This window comes from Sminthopsis crassicaudata, chromosome 5, assembly GCF_048593235.1.
Source record: "Sminthopsis crassicaudata isolate SCR6 chromosome 5, ASM4859323v1, whole genome shotgun sequence".
Lineage (NCBI taxonomy): Eukaryota > Metazoa > Chordata > Mammalia > Dasyuromorphia > Dasyuridae > Sminthopsis > Sminthopsis crassicaudata.
This window is the reverse complement of record NC_133621.1, coordinates 174,771,823-174,789,739: the sequence shown is the minus strand read 5'-3', so window position 1 is coordinate 174,789,739 and position 17,917 is coordinate 174,771,823.

Below are 17,917 nucleotides of genomic sequence, written 5' to 3'. Positions count from 1 at the left end.
TTATAATTATTGTAAACTTTTAAGCTTGTTAGACTGAAGTGTCCCATAAAAGGAGTGATGCTTTTTTTTTTTCCTGAGGCAAATGGGGTTAAGTGACTTGCCCAGGGTGACACAGCTAGGAAGTATTAAGTGTCTGAGACCATATTTGAACGCAGGTCCTCCTGCCTTCAGGGCTAGTGCTCTATCCACTGTGCCTTCTAGCTGCCCTGGGAGTGATGCTTTTTAACAAACATAAAGTTTGATTCATTATTTTTATAGGTAATCAATGAAATATTTAATAGTTTTTCATAGCAATTTAATATCTTCAAATAAGACATGTTTTCCCCAGACTTATGCTAATAATGAAAGATAAGGTAAAGCTCTAGGCCAAATTTATGTTCTGATAATGCACAATGGTACCTACATAGATATTCCTTTTATTTCTTTTTAAAATTTAGATGCTAATCACCTTTTTGAAAAACGATTAAGCTTTTTAAATTTTATTCTTTCATGAGAGCCACTATTGTACTTCAAAGTATTTCTTTTGTTCCCTCCTTCCCCTGAACTAAATTACTTTAGCCTTTTCCTTATCCCTTGAAAACTGTTGCCTCACAAGATAAATTATGAAGAACACAAGACATCAATTTCATCAGAGCCAATCAAAAACTGATCACTTCCACTTTCTTGGCAGCCAAAGGCAGATTCTCCAGCATCCTTTCTTGAAGCCTGCCAAAATAAGATAGATGATCTAAAATGTCAAATTCAATGTAGCTGAGATCATGAGAGAAAACTCCACCAATTAATTAAAGCATACAATTGTTTTGTTTCCCTTTAAACAATCTAGGCACTGTATCATTTAGCTTCATAAAGACTGATGCAGATAATGAAAAGTACCCAGGACTGAGTGATAGGAAACTTCAATTCCAGCTTCAACTCCGCTGCCCACTATTTTTATGGTTGTGGCCAATTTTCTTAAGTTTGCTGGACCCTAAGATCTTCATCTTTGAAATGAGAGGATTGGGCTGAATGATTTTTAAGTCCTGTCCTGCTGTAAAACTGAATGATTAACTGAGGCATATATAAATTAGTAATCAAAATTATTGACTTAAGATTTGACAAATAGTAAGTTATGTGATTTGGAAGGAAAAAAAAACACTTTAGGTCAAAGGTGGAGCCAATACTATAGAAAAGTATTTTTAAAGTATTTCTAATTCCAAGACAGAGCAATTATTTTGTACTAGAAAGGTCCAAGTTAATCATTTGTGAACCTAACAATTTTGCACTTTTAAGTATCCTTTATTAATTAAAAAGAGCAAGGTGGTTATAATAAATATTTCAAGAGAAGGTTGGTTATTTGAACAGAAAATTAAAGTCTAAGTCCAAAAAAGAACATTGAGATCACCAAATTTCTGGGCTCCTAGCACACCTCTAAAGAGATTTTTTAAAAAATGTTTTTTAGAATGTTCCAAACTACCATCTAAAATATCTATCTCTTTAAATCAAAATTGGCTCCTTGTCTATCAATATCTTATTTCTTTGTTGTATTATATAGGAAGCACACTGGATGGAAAAAAATGTCCGACTTAACATTTGTAATAAGGAATAGGGGTAGCTCATGGTACAGTGGAGACACTATGGGCCAGAATCTTAGAAGATGTGTGACATTAGAAAAGTCAGTTTGTCTTCATTTCCTCATCTCTAAAATTGGGAATAAAATTGCAACTATCTGTCAGGTTTGTTGTGAGGATCCAATGAGATGATACTTGTAAATGCTTAGCACAGTACCTGGCACATAGTAGGTAAGATAGAAAGATTATTATTATTCCCTGTAGTTTGACACTGGTCTTTTTGCTTCTAATTTCAGCTCTGATATGGGTTATTTATTGCAAGCAAGTTAGCTGACATAACTATGCCTCAGTTTCTCACTGTAACTCCCCCATATATAAATACAGAGTATCCACTGAAGATTTTCCAAGGTTAAGTAATATTTCAGAAAACATGTGAAATCTCAAATATCAATATTACTCTTTCTAACAAATTGAAAAATATACAACCTTTCCTTTCCAAATTTCTTTTAGACCAACATCATATTTCCTATCATTATTGAGTTTAGGCAATGGTTATGATAAAACATATCTGTAATTTGCAATTCAAATAATATTTTTAATCTTAACAAATATCTTGATGGGTGAAAAAATGGAGAAAGTATCCCATATATCTGTCATTTGTATAGGACATCACTCACTCCAGGGATCTTTCCTCAAGTCACTAAGAGGAAGAGAGCCTTCTAGCTTTAAAATGACTTCATTCCCATATTTACATATTTTTAATAGGGCTATGATGAATCTCCTTCCGCTTGACTCCTATTTTGAGCTGTGATATTTTAATCTCCATTCTTGCTGCAACTTAGCAGATGAATGTGCAGTGTGACAGAGCTCAGAGGAAATAGTATAAATAAAGCAAAGTGGAGCTATGACATCTCACATTTTATAGCGTTTTTATTGTAGCCTAAGCATAAACAGAGCACAGCTGTGTTATACTTACTGCTGTGAGCACTCCCTCAACTCCAACCCCCTATTGCTTTTAAAAAGACAGTGCTCTTACTTAGAAAGCTTTGACTATGGGTAATAATGCCAACTATGAGGATAAAGGGGCATCTTCCTCTTTCCCCAGACTTCTATATTCCACTTGCTTCTCTTTTAATCAATGTTCATTTACATCCTCCATGACATCCTTCTTACCCCAAACTGGCATGGCCACTGCAAGGCCCATGTTGTAGTCTAGCAAAAGCACACTAAGATTCCCTACTGAATATGGCCTGCATATGCAAACTATAATTTCTTTTCTTTCTAAACACAGACTCTTCACTGGAATAATTAACAAATAGCATCTTAAAAGGTAATATAAAACTAGCTGGAAGTATTCAAAATATTGCTCTGTAATCTTAATGGAGAATTTCTTAAAGCAAATATATTTTTCACTTTCCAAGTCAATATACTTATAAGCAAAGTTAGAAATGGAAAAGAGTAAAAAGCATAAAGTAAAAATGCATAGGGATATATGGGGGAAGGGGCTTGTGAAAGAATTGAAATAAAGTAATCATGTAAGTTTACTTATTCCCCAGGATTTAAAACTTTGGAGTTTGTAAAAATCAAGCACTAGGTTTTTTTAAGTCAGTAATAACTGATGCTTCAAAAAAGAGGTTGGTCTCAAAAAACATCCAACTTCCTTCTAATACTATCAAATGTGCAATTATAAATATAGCAATGCATCCTACAAATCTTTGAAGAGTTTAAAAGACGGATGATCTTTCCAGGAAAAGGGGATATCATTAGGTGACTGATATGAGATCCCAACAAATGACATCCAAGATTTGACAAGAAGTCTATGTTTCTGGTTTAGATTAAAATTATAAAAGTACAGCAGGTGCTAATAAACTTCTCATGAAAGTCAATAAAGATTCTTATCCAGTTGGGTCCCTCAGTCATCCACCATTCCTTTCTGTGACATTTCCACATTATATTGGAAATGGTGGGAGATCTCTGGGATTGTAGAAGAACACACAATGTCACAAAAGTCTACAGCTATATATATTGAAATGTACTAATATACATTTGTAAGTACTGTATGTGATGAACTGTATGTACTCTACAGAATATATGTATTGAATATTCCAAAGAATATTCATATAAAATATTAATATTCCATTCATATAAAAATTCTGCAAAAAATAATGTAGTGAAGTGAATGACAAATCATCAGGTGTATATCAAGTGCCTAATGTAATGCCTTATACACAGTACTTAATAAATTTTTGTATATTTACTGATTCTTCAATAATAAACCATAAAAGATTTAATTACTGTGTGACTGTGGCTAAATCACATAAGCTCCCTAGCTGTAGGTTTTTCTAATCTATAAAATGGGGGTATAGACCTCTGAGATCTCTTTCAACCATAAATATATGATTCATTCTACTAGATCACAAAAAAACCACTTATTACCAAAAAAAGAGACCCTACTAGATTAGCATCTTGGGTTTTACAGCTCTCTATTCACATAAAAGTGTTATTCTGACTAAATCTGTGTTTACCAAGCTATCAAAGCAGTGTGGATATTTGATTTTCAACTTACACTTTTGTTAGAGGCTTAGCAAAGTTCCTTTCTTTTGTTGTGGGATTACTGAGCAGATCTGTAAAGTTTGGATTCGTTCAGATTTATAAACGCTTTCTTTCCCTCCACTAACTTGAATTTTATTCAATTGTATAACATATGATTTCATAAAGAAGAGACTTGACAAAGAATAATCAGTTCTGTTATACATGCAAGAAAGCACATTACTGATAATTTCAATATTGGGAAAAGTTTATAATACTTTAAATTATCCTGACAAATGAGAAAAGGTTTGTTCCCTAGTCTGAATATCTTAGAAGATAAACTTCCTAAGTGCTGAGGCTATCTTGCTTTCTTAAATTTGAACTCACTGCTCTTAACATGTTGATTGGCACATGCCAAGACCATAATAAATGGTTTTATCATTCCTACATTCATTTGTTCATTCATAGGTAAATTAATGCTCTGACTTAGAAGACCCATGAAGGACTTTGTAAATAATTACCAGTTACCAAGAACATTTGACATATTTTTAAACATGACATAGAAATATAGATGGTCAGGAACCTAAAGAAAATTCCAAGACGTTACTAAGCAATGATTTAGTTTCAATTTAGGTAAAAGAGACAAAGAAATTGGATTTCCTAGATCAAGATCTCCATCAGCTGATCAAATATAGAGACCATACATGTATACTTATGTAAAAGCATATTAATATATTCATATTCTTTTATACATATAGCATATATAGGAATTAAACATAGGAATATAACATTTCCCAGCATTAGATATGAAATTAGGCAGCTGAGTGGAGACCTAGATAGGTAAAAAAAGCCCAAGTTCAAATCTTTCCCCATGCACTTACTTATGTTAAAGTTTCTTAAACCATGTGTTGGGAACCCCTGTGGGGTCACGTAGCTGAATGTGAAGGTCATGAAATTATAATTTATTATCAATAAATATTTGAATTGTACACATATTTCACATACCTACATACCTAGGCTCACATACAAATTTCTCGGGTGAAAAGGGGTCAAAAGTGAAAAAAGTTTAAGATACTTTGAATTATGTGACCTTGTACATGATATTTAACTTTTCAGTCTTAGTTCTCTCATCTAAAAAAGAACACCTATTCTTACAAGGTTATTGTAAGGATTAAATGAACTAATGTTTAAGAAGCTTTGCAAACCTTAAAATAGTATATAAATGCTAGTTGTTAACATTAAGACATCAAAAATGGAGGCTCTGATTAAGAATTAAGGATCCCATCCTGAGGTGGAAGGAAGTGAAGCTAAAGGATAGTACCCCATCTCAGTAATCCAGCCTATGTGCAGATAGGGGCAGAAAAAAATCATTGTGGCAAGATCTGTATCTTGAGAGGTACAGAAATTCCAATTCAGCCACAGATGGCAAAATGGCACTTCTGGCCATTAGCACTGCCTGAGATGCCAGACACTGTTGCAGATCAAGTGGAGGCTTTAATTGCTGGCAGACTGCAATATCCTAATCCAGAAAGAGGAAAACAAGTGTAGCTCTGCATGCATCTTTATTTCAGTCAGTAACAAGGATTGTTCAAAATCAATATAGACCCGATGTTTCGTCTACTTTGTTGAGAGCTGTAGGGTTCCTTTAAGTTCGATGACCCCGATTAACACGATGTTCATACTAGGAAGCCCTATCTAAGCAGGATGCAGATTGTGTATGGTTGGAATATGTATATATGTCTTCAGTCAGACACATCTAACTTTTTGTCATCTGAATTCAGTTTCTCCATATTAATAGCCAGTAATCACTAAATTCTTCTTCATATAACCCTATTTTCTAAAAACAAAAACAAAGACAAAACTTACATATTGTAATGAATAGAAACTGGTCAAAAAGGAATATAGATTGCAATTTTAAGTAATTTACTTTTAATTCCTTTATTGCAACACTTGTGAAATTAATTGGGCAGCAAGTTGATGGGACCAGTGCTATATAGAAACTGAGCTACTCTTCCCTAGAGACTAAAGAAAGTACTGTAAGGGAGAGTATGACCCTGAGATGAGGGGAAATATTTGTTTCTTCTTCCTATAACTTTGAAGTAAATACCCCTTTGAAAAGGCTACTCCATTTAAAGTGGTTATACAGAGTTTTGGAGTCATGATACTATGGACTAGCCAGTAACAATAGGACAGAGCCAGGAGGAACTTGAGCCAATGATAATAGAGAACCCTCCCCATAAATCCTTCCAGCACCCTAGTATCCTAAGGGGGAAATGTAATTTATCTGGATGTGAGAAAGTAGGCCAGGGTATAGACTACAGAAGGAATAACTTCCTAATAACAAGAGCTGTCCAAAAGTGATATGGGCTGCTGAAAGAGGTGGGGGGTTCCTCATTAAAAGAAACCATCAAATGGTCAATTTTTGAACAATCTGGGAGAATATTTTAGATATTATAGGTTGGATTGAGTAAGTCCCAAAATCTCTTGCAGCTTTAAGATTCTGTGCTATTGATTTTAAATACTTTATAACAAGACATAAGGAAAATAATGGTTATGGCATTTCTGAATACCTTTAAGTGATTTAAAATAAATTAATAAAGGGATATAATATATCTTAATGTTTCTATGGTTTTTTTGAAAATCAGAGATCCATATAAATTATTAGGGAAGAATACTATTGTTATTTGGGCATTAGTCACAAAAATAAACAAACAATCAAAAAAACCCTAGTATTTGAATACAACTGGAAATATGTCTTTAGTTGTTTAGACAGCTGAACAATGTGACTGTGGGGACTCAAGTGAATTTTTCCTGTTATGTGCCTGTCCTAATATTAAATATAGAACAACCCTCAAAATATAACTTTCAGATTTCAAAATCATAGAATCTAACTACCTGTCTGAAATTAATCTACCTTTTGAAATATGTTTTAATTTAGCTTTTACAAAATTATAACACTTAATTAGTTTTCAACTTGAACTTCTCTCAGCACTACATTCCTCTTTCTCAACTTAAGAATCTTTGTCTTTAAGGAAAAAAAGGCAGTACTCACATTGGAGTTTTATGATGACTACTCTATAGGTCGGGGGAAAAATTAGGAAAAACAGTTTAAATTCAGTAATTTCCTTTTAAAAGACAAAACACCCTAAATTCCTTCGACAAATCTTCAAATGATATGATTTCCATTCTACTGGTTTTCATTTTACTCTGGATGGACATATTTAGAGTTTTCAACAAGCCTTCTTTAAAACTAAATATAATTCTTTAGTAATTTGACCAAAGAAATGCATTCTCTTCTTTGTTATTATATTTTTACTAAATCATTGCCATAGTGTACTAGCTTTTTCCACAGTAATATCATCTCAGTAATGTTAACATATCATTTTGTATTCCACTGAAATTGCATTATTTTTCCATAGGAATAAATATATCAAATATGTATAGAACTATATGCTTGGTATTTATTCTTTTAAGATTCAACGTATTAATTCTAATATATCACTGTAAACTATTACGAATTTTTTAATCTTGATTTGTGTGACTGTAAAGCCCAGAAATCAACTAGAGTATTAGGTTTTGTCTTAAACTAGATTAAATCTTGAGTTTTTAAAACAACCTTTTTATGTAGATTATCTAAAGCATTTGGTAAGGAGAGGCCTTTTTTATGAGTATATGAGGATTATACTAGCTACTGTTTGGTGGTTTCTCAGATCTGACACAGACCTTTAGCTCCCTAAAACCAACTTTTCCCAGATAGAGATATATAGGGAAAGAATCATTAGAATGCTTTAGAAAACTGTGATTGCTATTATGATCTTAATGCTGTCAATCAATCAACACTCTGATTCTAAAGACCAGGAAAAGAAACTTGAGCAAACTCTGCTTGCACAAGTCCAACTACTTATGAGCTATATTCTACCTCACTAATGCAACAGTTATGATAATTATAGCCCAAAGTAGGTACACTCCATCAATAGGATTAATTTAAGCAACTGTTAAACAGGATAGACCCAAAGACAAAATACAGTAGAAACCTATAAAACCTTCCTCCTCCTCCTCCAAGTATCTATTAGCCAATCAACAATCATAAATAGACTGCTTAAAATAGACAGAAATGATCACTTGCCTCAAGCAGTCCTTCTGCTTTAGAGACCCTCCCCCTTTCTTATACCTCTCCCCTACTATTTCTCTTTTCCCTTCTATTTAGCCTACCGCTTTCCTTTTCCCCTTTCCCCTCCCACTTTTCTTTAATATGAGAGATGTTTTCCAGTGAAACCAAATATATCTAATATTATTTCTTTGGGCAAAATCCAATGAGATAAGATTCACACAATATTCATCACCCTCCCTTCTTTCCCTCAATTATAATAGATTTTCTTTGCCTCCTCCTGAAATGTAATTTCCCACATTTTACCTCCATTTTCCCCTTTTTTCTATTACAATCCCCTTTTCACCTATAGTTTATTTTTTATATTTGGAAGTCACAATTTTTTTGTGAGGCTCTGATTTTTTCATCAAAAATAAATGGAGTTCACTTGTTTCATTTAATATCCATCTTCTTCCCTGAAAGAAAATGCTCGGTTTATCAGGGTAATTTATTTTTGGCTGCATTCTAAATTGCTTTGTCTTTCAGAATATCAGATTCCAGGCCCTTCAATCTGTTAAAATGGAAGCTGCTAGGTCCCGAGTAATCCTTATTGTAGCTCCTTAGTATTTGAATTGTTTCTTTCTGGCCGCTTGTAATATTTTTTCCTTGGTCTGATAATTCTGAAATTTAGCCACAATATTCCTTGGAGTTTTAATTTTGGAGTCTCTCTCTGGAGGTCTTTGGTTAATCCTTTCAATGATTATTTTGCCTGATGATTCCATTTTTAGTCATTTTACTTTCTGATTCTATGACATCTTTTCTTTTCTTTTCTTTTCTTTTCTTTTTTTTTGGTTTTGCTTGATTGATTCTTGTTGTCTCATTGAGTCATTCATTTCCATTTGTTCAGTTCTGAATTTTAGTGAATTATTTTCTTCATTTACCTTTTGTACTTCTTTTTGTATTTATCCAACTGAGTTTTTAAATTAGTTGTTTTGTTCTATGGATTTTTTTCCATTTCACAAATTCTTTTTTTTAGGAGGTTTTTTTTTTCTGTTTCACAAATTATGTTTTTCTGGAGTTGCTTTCTTTTCAATTTTATCAAATATATATATTAATGAATTGTATGCCTTTTCCAAACCCTCTTGCAAATTTTTCATTTCCTTTCCCCATTTTTCTCCTAGCTCTCTTTTAAGATCCTTTAAAATTTCTTCTAGGAGAGCCTTGTGTGATGGGAACCAGGTTATATCACCTTTTGGATCTTCATCTGGAGACAATCTGCCTTTAGTCTCCTCAGGGTTTGAAATCTGTTTTTTTTTCATCATAAAAACTGTCTACTACCAGAGTTCTCTTTACTTTTTTTACTAATTAAAAAAAAAAAAAGTTAAGTTCTGTTTTTAAGGAGAAGGAGCTTTTTCAAGAGTCCCTCGCTATATGGAATCAGTGCTGATTTACTCATGGTTCTGGGTTGGTGTGTCCAGGTCCTGTAAGATTCTGGCTTTTCAGATTCAATATTGATCTTTTGTATTTGCATAGGATGTTTTATAACTTCTCTGCTGATAATACTGGCAACCAGGGCAGAGTGGCTGAAGATTACCATAGATTCCTCTTTGTAAATTTTCTGCCACAAGGAGTCTACCTCGCCATGCAGAGTCCATACCTCCTAAAGAGTCCACACTACCCTAGCACTCTCTACTGTCTGTGCTGGAATTTGTGTTCAGCTGCTTGTGCTTCACTGCCTCCTTCCCATTTCTGAATTGAAACAGACCTTTTCTTGTCTGTTTCCTCCCCATTGATTTTCCACCACATGGAGACTACATTACCCTGAGACTCTGCATTGTCTGCACTATCATTTGTGCTCAGCTGTTTGTGCTGGCTGGATGCCTCCCAATGCCAATTGAAACAGAGAACTTTTCTGACAATTTTCGCAATTATCTTCTGCTGATAATTTGTTGCACTCCCAATATTTATGGATTCTGCTGGTGCAGAGTTAATTCAGAGACTGCATTTGTTAATTAGTCTGAGGGTTGAAGAGAAGGTCTGAAAGAAATGTGTGTCATTTATGCCATCTTGGCTCTGCCCCCAGAAGTAAAGTTAAAAGGCTGGAACAGAATCTATCATGCTTCAGGTGAAGTAAAAAAAAAGCAGGTATAACCATCCTTATCTCAGATCAAGCAAAAGCAAAAATTGATCTAATTAAAGAAATAAGAAAGGAAACTTACTAAAGGGTAACATAGATAATGAAGCAATATTAATATTAAACATTTATGCACCAAGTGGTATAACATCTAAATTCCTAAAGGATAATTTAAGAGAGTTGCAAGAAGAAATAGACAGCAAAACTATAATAGTTGGAGACTTCAACCTTGCTCTCTCAGAACTAGATAAATCAAACCACAAAATAAATAAGAAAGAAGCTTAAGAGGTAAATAGAATATTAGAAAAACTAGATGTGACAGATTTTTGGAGAAAACTGAATGGAGAAAGAAAGGAAACATTTTTTCCTTGGAAGTTCATGGAACCTATATAAAAATTGACCATATATGAGGACATAAAGATTTCAAAATCAAGTGCAGAAAGGCAGAAATAGTAAATGCATTTTTTTCAGATCACAATGCAATAAAAATTACATTCAATAAAAGGTCAGGGGAAAATAAACCAAAAAGTAATTAGAAAATAAATAATTTCATCCTAAAGAATGAATGGGTGAAACAGCAAATCATAGACACAATCAATAATTTCATCCAAGAAAATGACAATAATGAGACAACATATCAAAATTTGTGGGATGCAGCAAAGGCAGTAATAAGGGGAAATTTTATATCTCTAGATGCGTACTTCTATAAAATAGACAAAGAAAAGATCAATAAATGGGCTTAGAACTACAAAAGCTAGAAAAAGAACAAATTAAAACCCCCAATCAAATACCAAACTTTAAATTCTAAAAATAAAAGAAGAGATCAATAAAATTGAAACTAAAAAAAACTATTGAATTAATAAATAAAACTAAAAGTTGGTTTTTATGAAAAAGCCAACAAAATTTATAAACCTTTAGTTAATTTGATTAGAAAGAGGAAAGAGAAAAATCAAATTGTTACTCTCAAAAATAAAAAGGGAGAACCATCCATCAATAAAGAGGAAACTAGAGCAATTATCAGAAGTTATTTTTCCCAACTTTATGGCAATAAATTTGACAACCTAAGTGAAATGAAGGAATACTTTCAAAAATACAGATTGCCCATATTAACAGAAGAGGAAATAAATTACTTAAATAGTCCCATTTTAGAAAAAGAAATAAAACAAGGTATTTTATTTTTATTTTATTAATTTTATAATTATACATTTTGACAGCATATATGCATGAATAATTTTTTTATAACATTATCCCTTGTATTCATTTTTCCAGATTTTCCCCTTCCTCTCTCTACTCCCTCCCCTAGATGACAGGCAATCTCATACATTTTACATGTGTTACAATATAACCTAGATATAATATATGTGTGTAAATCCAATTTTCTTGTTGCACATTAAGTATTGGATTTCAAAGGTATAATTAACCTGGGCAGATAGATAGTAGTGCTAATATTTTACATTCAATTCCCAGTATTCCTTCTTTAGGTGTAGTTGTTAGAACAAGGTATTAATCAACTCCCTAAAAATAAATCCTCAGGACCAAATGGATTTACATGTGAATTTTACCAAACATATAAAGAACAATTAATTCCAGTACTATATAAACTATTTGAAAAAATAGGAATGAAAGAAGCCTACCAAATTTCTTTTTTATGACACAGACATGGTATTGATACCTAAACAAGGTAGAACAAAAACAGAAAAAGAAAACTATAGTCTAATCTCCCTAATGAATATTGATGCAAAAATCTTAAATAAAATCTTACTAAAGAGATTACAGAAAATTATCCCCAAAATAATACATCACGACCAAGTAGGGTTTATACCAAGAATGCAGGGCTGGCCAAAAAGTTATCAAACTGTGCATACCCTTTGATCCAGCAATGCTACTACTGGGCTTACATCCCAAAGAAATACTAAAGAAGGGAAAGAGACCTGTATATGCTAAAATGTTTGTGGCAGCCCTTTTTGTAGTGGCTAGAAAGTGGAAATTGAATCAATGCCCATCAATTGGAGAATGGTTGGGTAAATTGTGGTATATGAATGTTATGCAATATTATTGTTCTGTAAGAAATGACCAGCATGAAGAATACAGAGAGGCTTGGAGAGACTTACATAAACTGATGTTGAGTGAAATGAGCAGAACCAGAGATAATTATACACTTCAACAACAATACTGTATGAGGATGTATTCTGATGGAAGTAGATATCTTCAACAAAGAGAAAATCTAACTCAGTTCCAATTGATCAATGATGTACAGAATCAGCTATAAGCAGAGAAGGAACATTGGGAAATAAGTGTAAACTGTTTGCATTTTTGTTTTTCTTCCCAGGTTATTTTTATTTTCTGAATCCAATTCTTCCTTTGCAACAACAACAAAAATTCATTTCTGCACACATATATTGTATCTAGGATATACTATAACATATTTAACATGTATGAGAATGCCTGCCATGTAGGGGAGGGGGTGGAGGGAAGGAGGGGAAAATTTGGAACAGAAGGGAATGCAAGGGATAATGTTGTAAAAAAATCACCCATGAATATGTACTGTCAAAAAAAAAGTTATAAAATTAATTAAAAAAAGAAAAAAGAATGCAGGGCTGATTTGATATTAGAAGTATTAGCATAATTGACTATATCAATAACCAAATTAACAAAAACCATATGATTATTTCAATAGATGCAGAAAAAGCCTTTGATAAAATCAACACCCATACCTAATAAAAACACGAGAGAGTATAGGAATAAATGGACTTTTCCTTAAAACATTCAGTAGCATCTATTTAAAATCATCATATTTAATGAGGACAAACTGGAACCATTTCCAATAAGATCAGGAGTGAAACAAAGTTGCCCACTATCACCATTACTATTTAATATTGTATTAGAAATGCTAGATTTGGCAATAAGAGAAGAAAAGGAAATTAAAAGAATTATAATAGGTAATGAGGAAACCAGATTATCAATCTTTGCAGAAAATATGATGATATACTCAGAGAACCCGAGAGAATCAATTAAAAAGCTATTAAAAATAATCCATAACTTTAGCAGATTTGCAGGATACAAAATAAATCCACATAAATCATCAGCATTCTTATATATCACAAAAAAAATCCAACAGCAAGAGATGCAAAGAGAAATTCCTTTTAAAATAACCTTTGCTAATATAAATTATTTGGAAATGTATCTGCCAAGGGAAAGACAGGAACTATATAAACAAAACTACAAAACACAAATAAAGTCAGATCTCAGCAATTAGAAAAATATCAAGTGCTCGTGGACGGGTTGAGCAAATATAATAAAGAAGACAATACTCCCTAAATTTATCTATTTATTTACTACTATACCATTCAAACTCCCAAGAAATTATTTTACTGTCCTAGAAAAAATAACAAAATTCATCTGGAAGAACAAAATGTCGAGAATTTCAAAGGAATTAATGAAAAGAAAAGCAAATGAAGGTGGCCTGGCTGTACCAGATCTAAAACTATATTATAAAGAAGTGGTTATCAAAACCATTTGGTACTGGCTAAGAAATAGAGAAGTTGAGCAGTGGAATAGGTTAGGCTCATAGAACAAAATAGCCAATGACTATAACAATCTAGTATTTGACAAACCGAAAGGTCTCAGACTTTTTGACAAAAACTGCTGGGAAAATTGGAAACTAGTATAGCAGAAAGTAGGCATAAACCCACACTTAACACCATACACCAAGATAAGGTCAAAATGGGTTTATGATCTAGACACAAAGAATGATATTATAAACAATTTAGAAGAACATAGGATAGTTTACCTCTCAGATTTGTGGAGGAGGAAGGAATTGTGACCAGAGAAGAACTAGAAATTATATTGATCATAAAATAGATCATTTTGATTATATAAAGTTAAAAAGTTTTTGTACAAACAAAATTAATGCAGACAAGATTAAAAGGGAAACAATAAACTGGGAAAACATTTTTAATATCCAAAGGATCTGATAAAGGCCTCATTTCTAAAATATATAGAGAATTGCCTCAAATGTATAATAGTTCAAGCCATTCTCCAATTGATAAATGATCAAAGGATATGAACAAACAATTTTCAGATGAAGAAATTAAAACTATTTGTAGTCATATGAAAAGGTGCTCCAAATCACTATTGATCAGAGAAATGAAAATTATGACAATCTCTGAGATACCACTACACACCTGTCAGATTGGCTAAGATGACAGGAAAATATAATGATGAATGTTGGAGGGGAGATGGGAAAACTGGGACACTGATACAATATTGGTGGAACTGTGAACAGGTCCCACCATTCTGGAGAGCAATTTGGAACTCAAAAAAGTTATCAAACGTTCCCTTTGATCCAGCAATGTCTCTACTAGGATTATATCCCAAAGAGATCTTAAAGGAGGGAAAGGGCAAAATGCGTGCAAAAATGTTTGTGGCCTCTTTGTAGTGGCAAGAAAGTGGAAACTGAGTGGATGACCATCAATTGGATAATGGTTGAATAAATTATGGTATATGAATGCTATGGAATATTATTGTTCTGCAAGAAACTACAAGAAGGATGGTTTCAGAGAAGCTTTGGAGAGAACTACATGAACTGATACTAAGTGAAATGAGCAGAACCAGGAGATCATTATACATGGCAACAATAAGAGTATATGAAGATCAATTCTGATGGATGTGGCTCTCTTCAACATTGAGATGATTCAAACTAGTTCCACTTGTGCAGTGATGAAGAAAGCCATCTACACCCAGAGAGAGAACCATGGGAACAGAGTATGGAACACAACATAGTATTCTCACTCTCTCTGTTATTGGCTTGCATTTTGTTTTCTTTCTCAGTTTTTCTTTTTCTTCCTTCTTGATCTGATTCTTCTTGTGCAACAAGATAATTGTATAAATATGCATATATATATATATATATATATATATATATATATATATATATATATATATATATATATATATATTGGATTTAACATATATTTAACATGTATTGGACTACCTTTCAGCTAGGAGAATGGGTGGGGGGTGAGGGGGAAATTTTGAACAAAAGGTTTTGCAATGGTCAATGTTGGAAAAATTATCCTATGCATATGCTTTGTAAATAAAAAGCTTTAATAAAAATAAAAAATAAAAATTCCTATCAAAGATATAATAAAGTAGAAATATTTCTAACTATGTTGCCTGCCGTGCAATTTACATTTTACCCCCTTTAACCCACTGGGAAAACACAATAAATTAAACTTTACTGAAATAACAATATATAATATTTATGACATTTTTTCTGATTAGGTGAAGCTAGATGGAAAAATGGATAAAGTTCTGTGACCTGAGACCTGAACTCATATCTGGCCTCAGTCACTTATTAGCTGGGAAGTCATTTAACCTTTGCTTATCAATTTACTCAGAGGTAAAATGAGGTTAATAATATCACTTACCTTCCAAGGGTGTTGTCAAGATCAAATAATACATTAATTTGCTAGCATGTGGCATATAGAAAATGATGTATAAATGCTAGCTATTATTATTATTCTCCTCCCAACACCCCACACACAACCCAATAAAATATAAATGATATTAATTTTGAGTGAACCCATGCTGGCTCCCAGTAATTCTTGCTTTACTTTCTAAATCCATAAAAATATTTATTTAATAATCCAGTAAATAATTTTTCTAAATATTTGAAACACATTCACTAATATGGAGTTTCTAGGATTCACTTTTCTTATTTTTTTCACTCTCTACCTTTTTGTCACTTTTCTATGATTTTTCAAAAATACTTGCTCAAACATGCAAACTTGGGCTCATTTAAAGTAGTTAGCTCCTCTCTTATCTTCTCATAGCTCTTAAAATGCCTATTCTTCCATTAGCCATTTTCAAATCATTTACCTTTTTTCAGATGATAAAAGCTAAATAGAAGCTGATTGTCTTCTGGTAACACTGTGCCATCTGCCTAAGCAGTGGGCATAAAGTGTTCCTTATTCTTACTCCAAATGTATCATAGGCATTCTTTTTGTAATATCATTAGTATTTTGGAGGAGAAATTTTTGTTCATGACACTTTTCTTATAGGTTAAAAGTACTTTTATAGAATTCATTACTTATGTGCTTCTCTTCACTGTGCTTCTCTTCACATTATTAGAATAGGTAAAGAGGTTTCATTAGAACTGTAAGCCATTTTTACATAGGTTGTCCCTTTATTTAAACCTTTCATGTCTTAGTTCATGAAACTATTTGCATCCTATAATCTGTCCTCTATACTGGTTCTATTCCACACATTTAAAGCATTCCTAAAAGTCATTTAATATTAAATAAGTGTCAATGCATCACTCACTCTAATCTATCTGATATCGCTCACTCTGCCTGACCATGAAAACTCTTTCTTTCATCACACATATCGTATGTAATATCTTAATGCAAATTCTTCCATGTAAATCATCATTGGTAAGGTAGAAACCTATTTATGATCACTATAAATCTTTATAACATGCATTGTATCTATTGTTATATAAAGTGTCTCCTGGAAAGTTAGGCATCAAAGAGACATTTTTTCTTTTAAATTCCTTATAGCATGTAATAGAGTACTCATTATTAATTTATAACTTTCAAACCATATTTTTCTTCTTAGGGTTATAGCTTATGGTTGGCTTATATTTCAAAAAATACAAAAGCAGTTTTGCAAAAGGAAATCTTTGGTTTTCTAAAGATTTGTTTTTCCCCACCTATAATTTGAGTGCCTTTAGAATAGAGACTGTCCTCATTTTCATCTTTTTATCTCTAATGCTTAGAATAATTCCCAGAATATAATTTATGTTTGTTGAATTGATGAAATATTCCATGTATGTTGAGAAAATGATTTAATAATTTAGCAGTAAAGATCAGTTTCCCTTGTTTTTCATTAGTATTTTAAAATTTTAGTGACTTCTTTTATTATACTTTCTTGGTGACAAATCCTACATTTCAAAGTGCTAATCTGGTAAAAAAAAAATTGTTTTGCACTTTAATGTATTTACATGTGATTTTCTTTTGCCCACTTGCTTGTGAAATGATGAATAGTTTTCTGGGTGAGTTATATTTGTATTTTCACTCTGATAGGATACTGAAGATTCCATGATATCGTAGATGAGTGACTATCATTTGCATATTTGCAAAATTTCCTTCTAACTCTGAATTTCTAAAATATGGTATTCGAGCTCTTCTCTTTATATTTTTCTGGGAGACAAATAATTTCCCAGGTGTTTTGCTGAGTTCTGCTTTTTATTTCTTCAAATAATATTTTTTCACTCGTGATTTTTAATAATTTATTTGTTATGCCACTTTTGCATAATGTCTTCTATCTGGGACGTTCTGTTTCATACAGTCCATCAATTTGTTCAAAAATATTAACCACTGTTGAAAACTGTCATCTTAATTTTTTTATGTTCTTTGATTTTTATGTCAATTTTTAGAGATTCTATTTTTAAAATTCCTCTTATAAAGATTTTTAACTTCTCTGATGGTTATAAAAATAATTATGCTTTATTAAACTTGTGATTTTTTTTGTTCTTTACACACACACACACACACACATTCTCTTCTTTTTCATCATGTTTATAATTTGTTTTGGGTTCTTCCACATACATAAACAGAG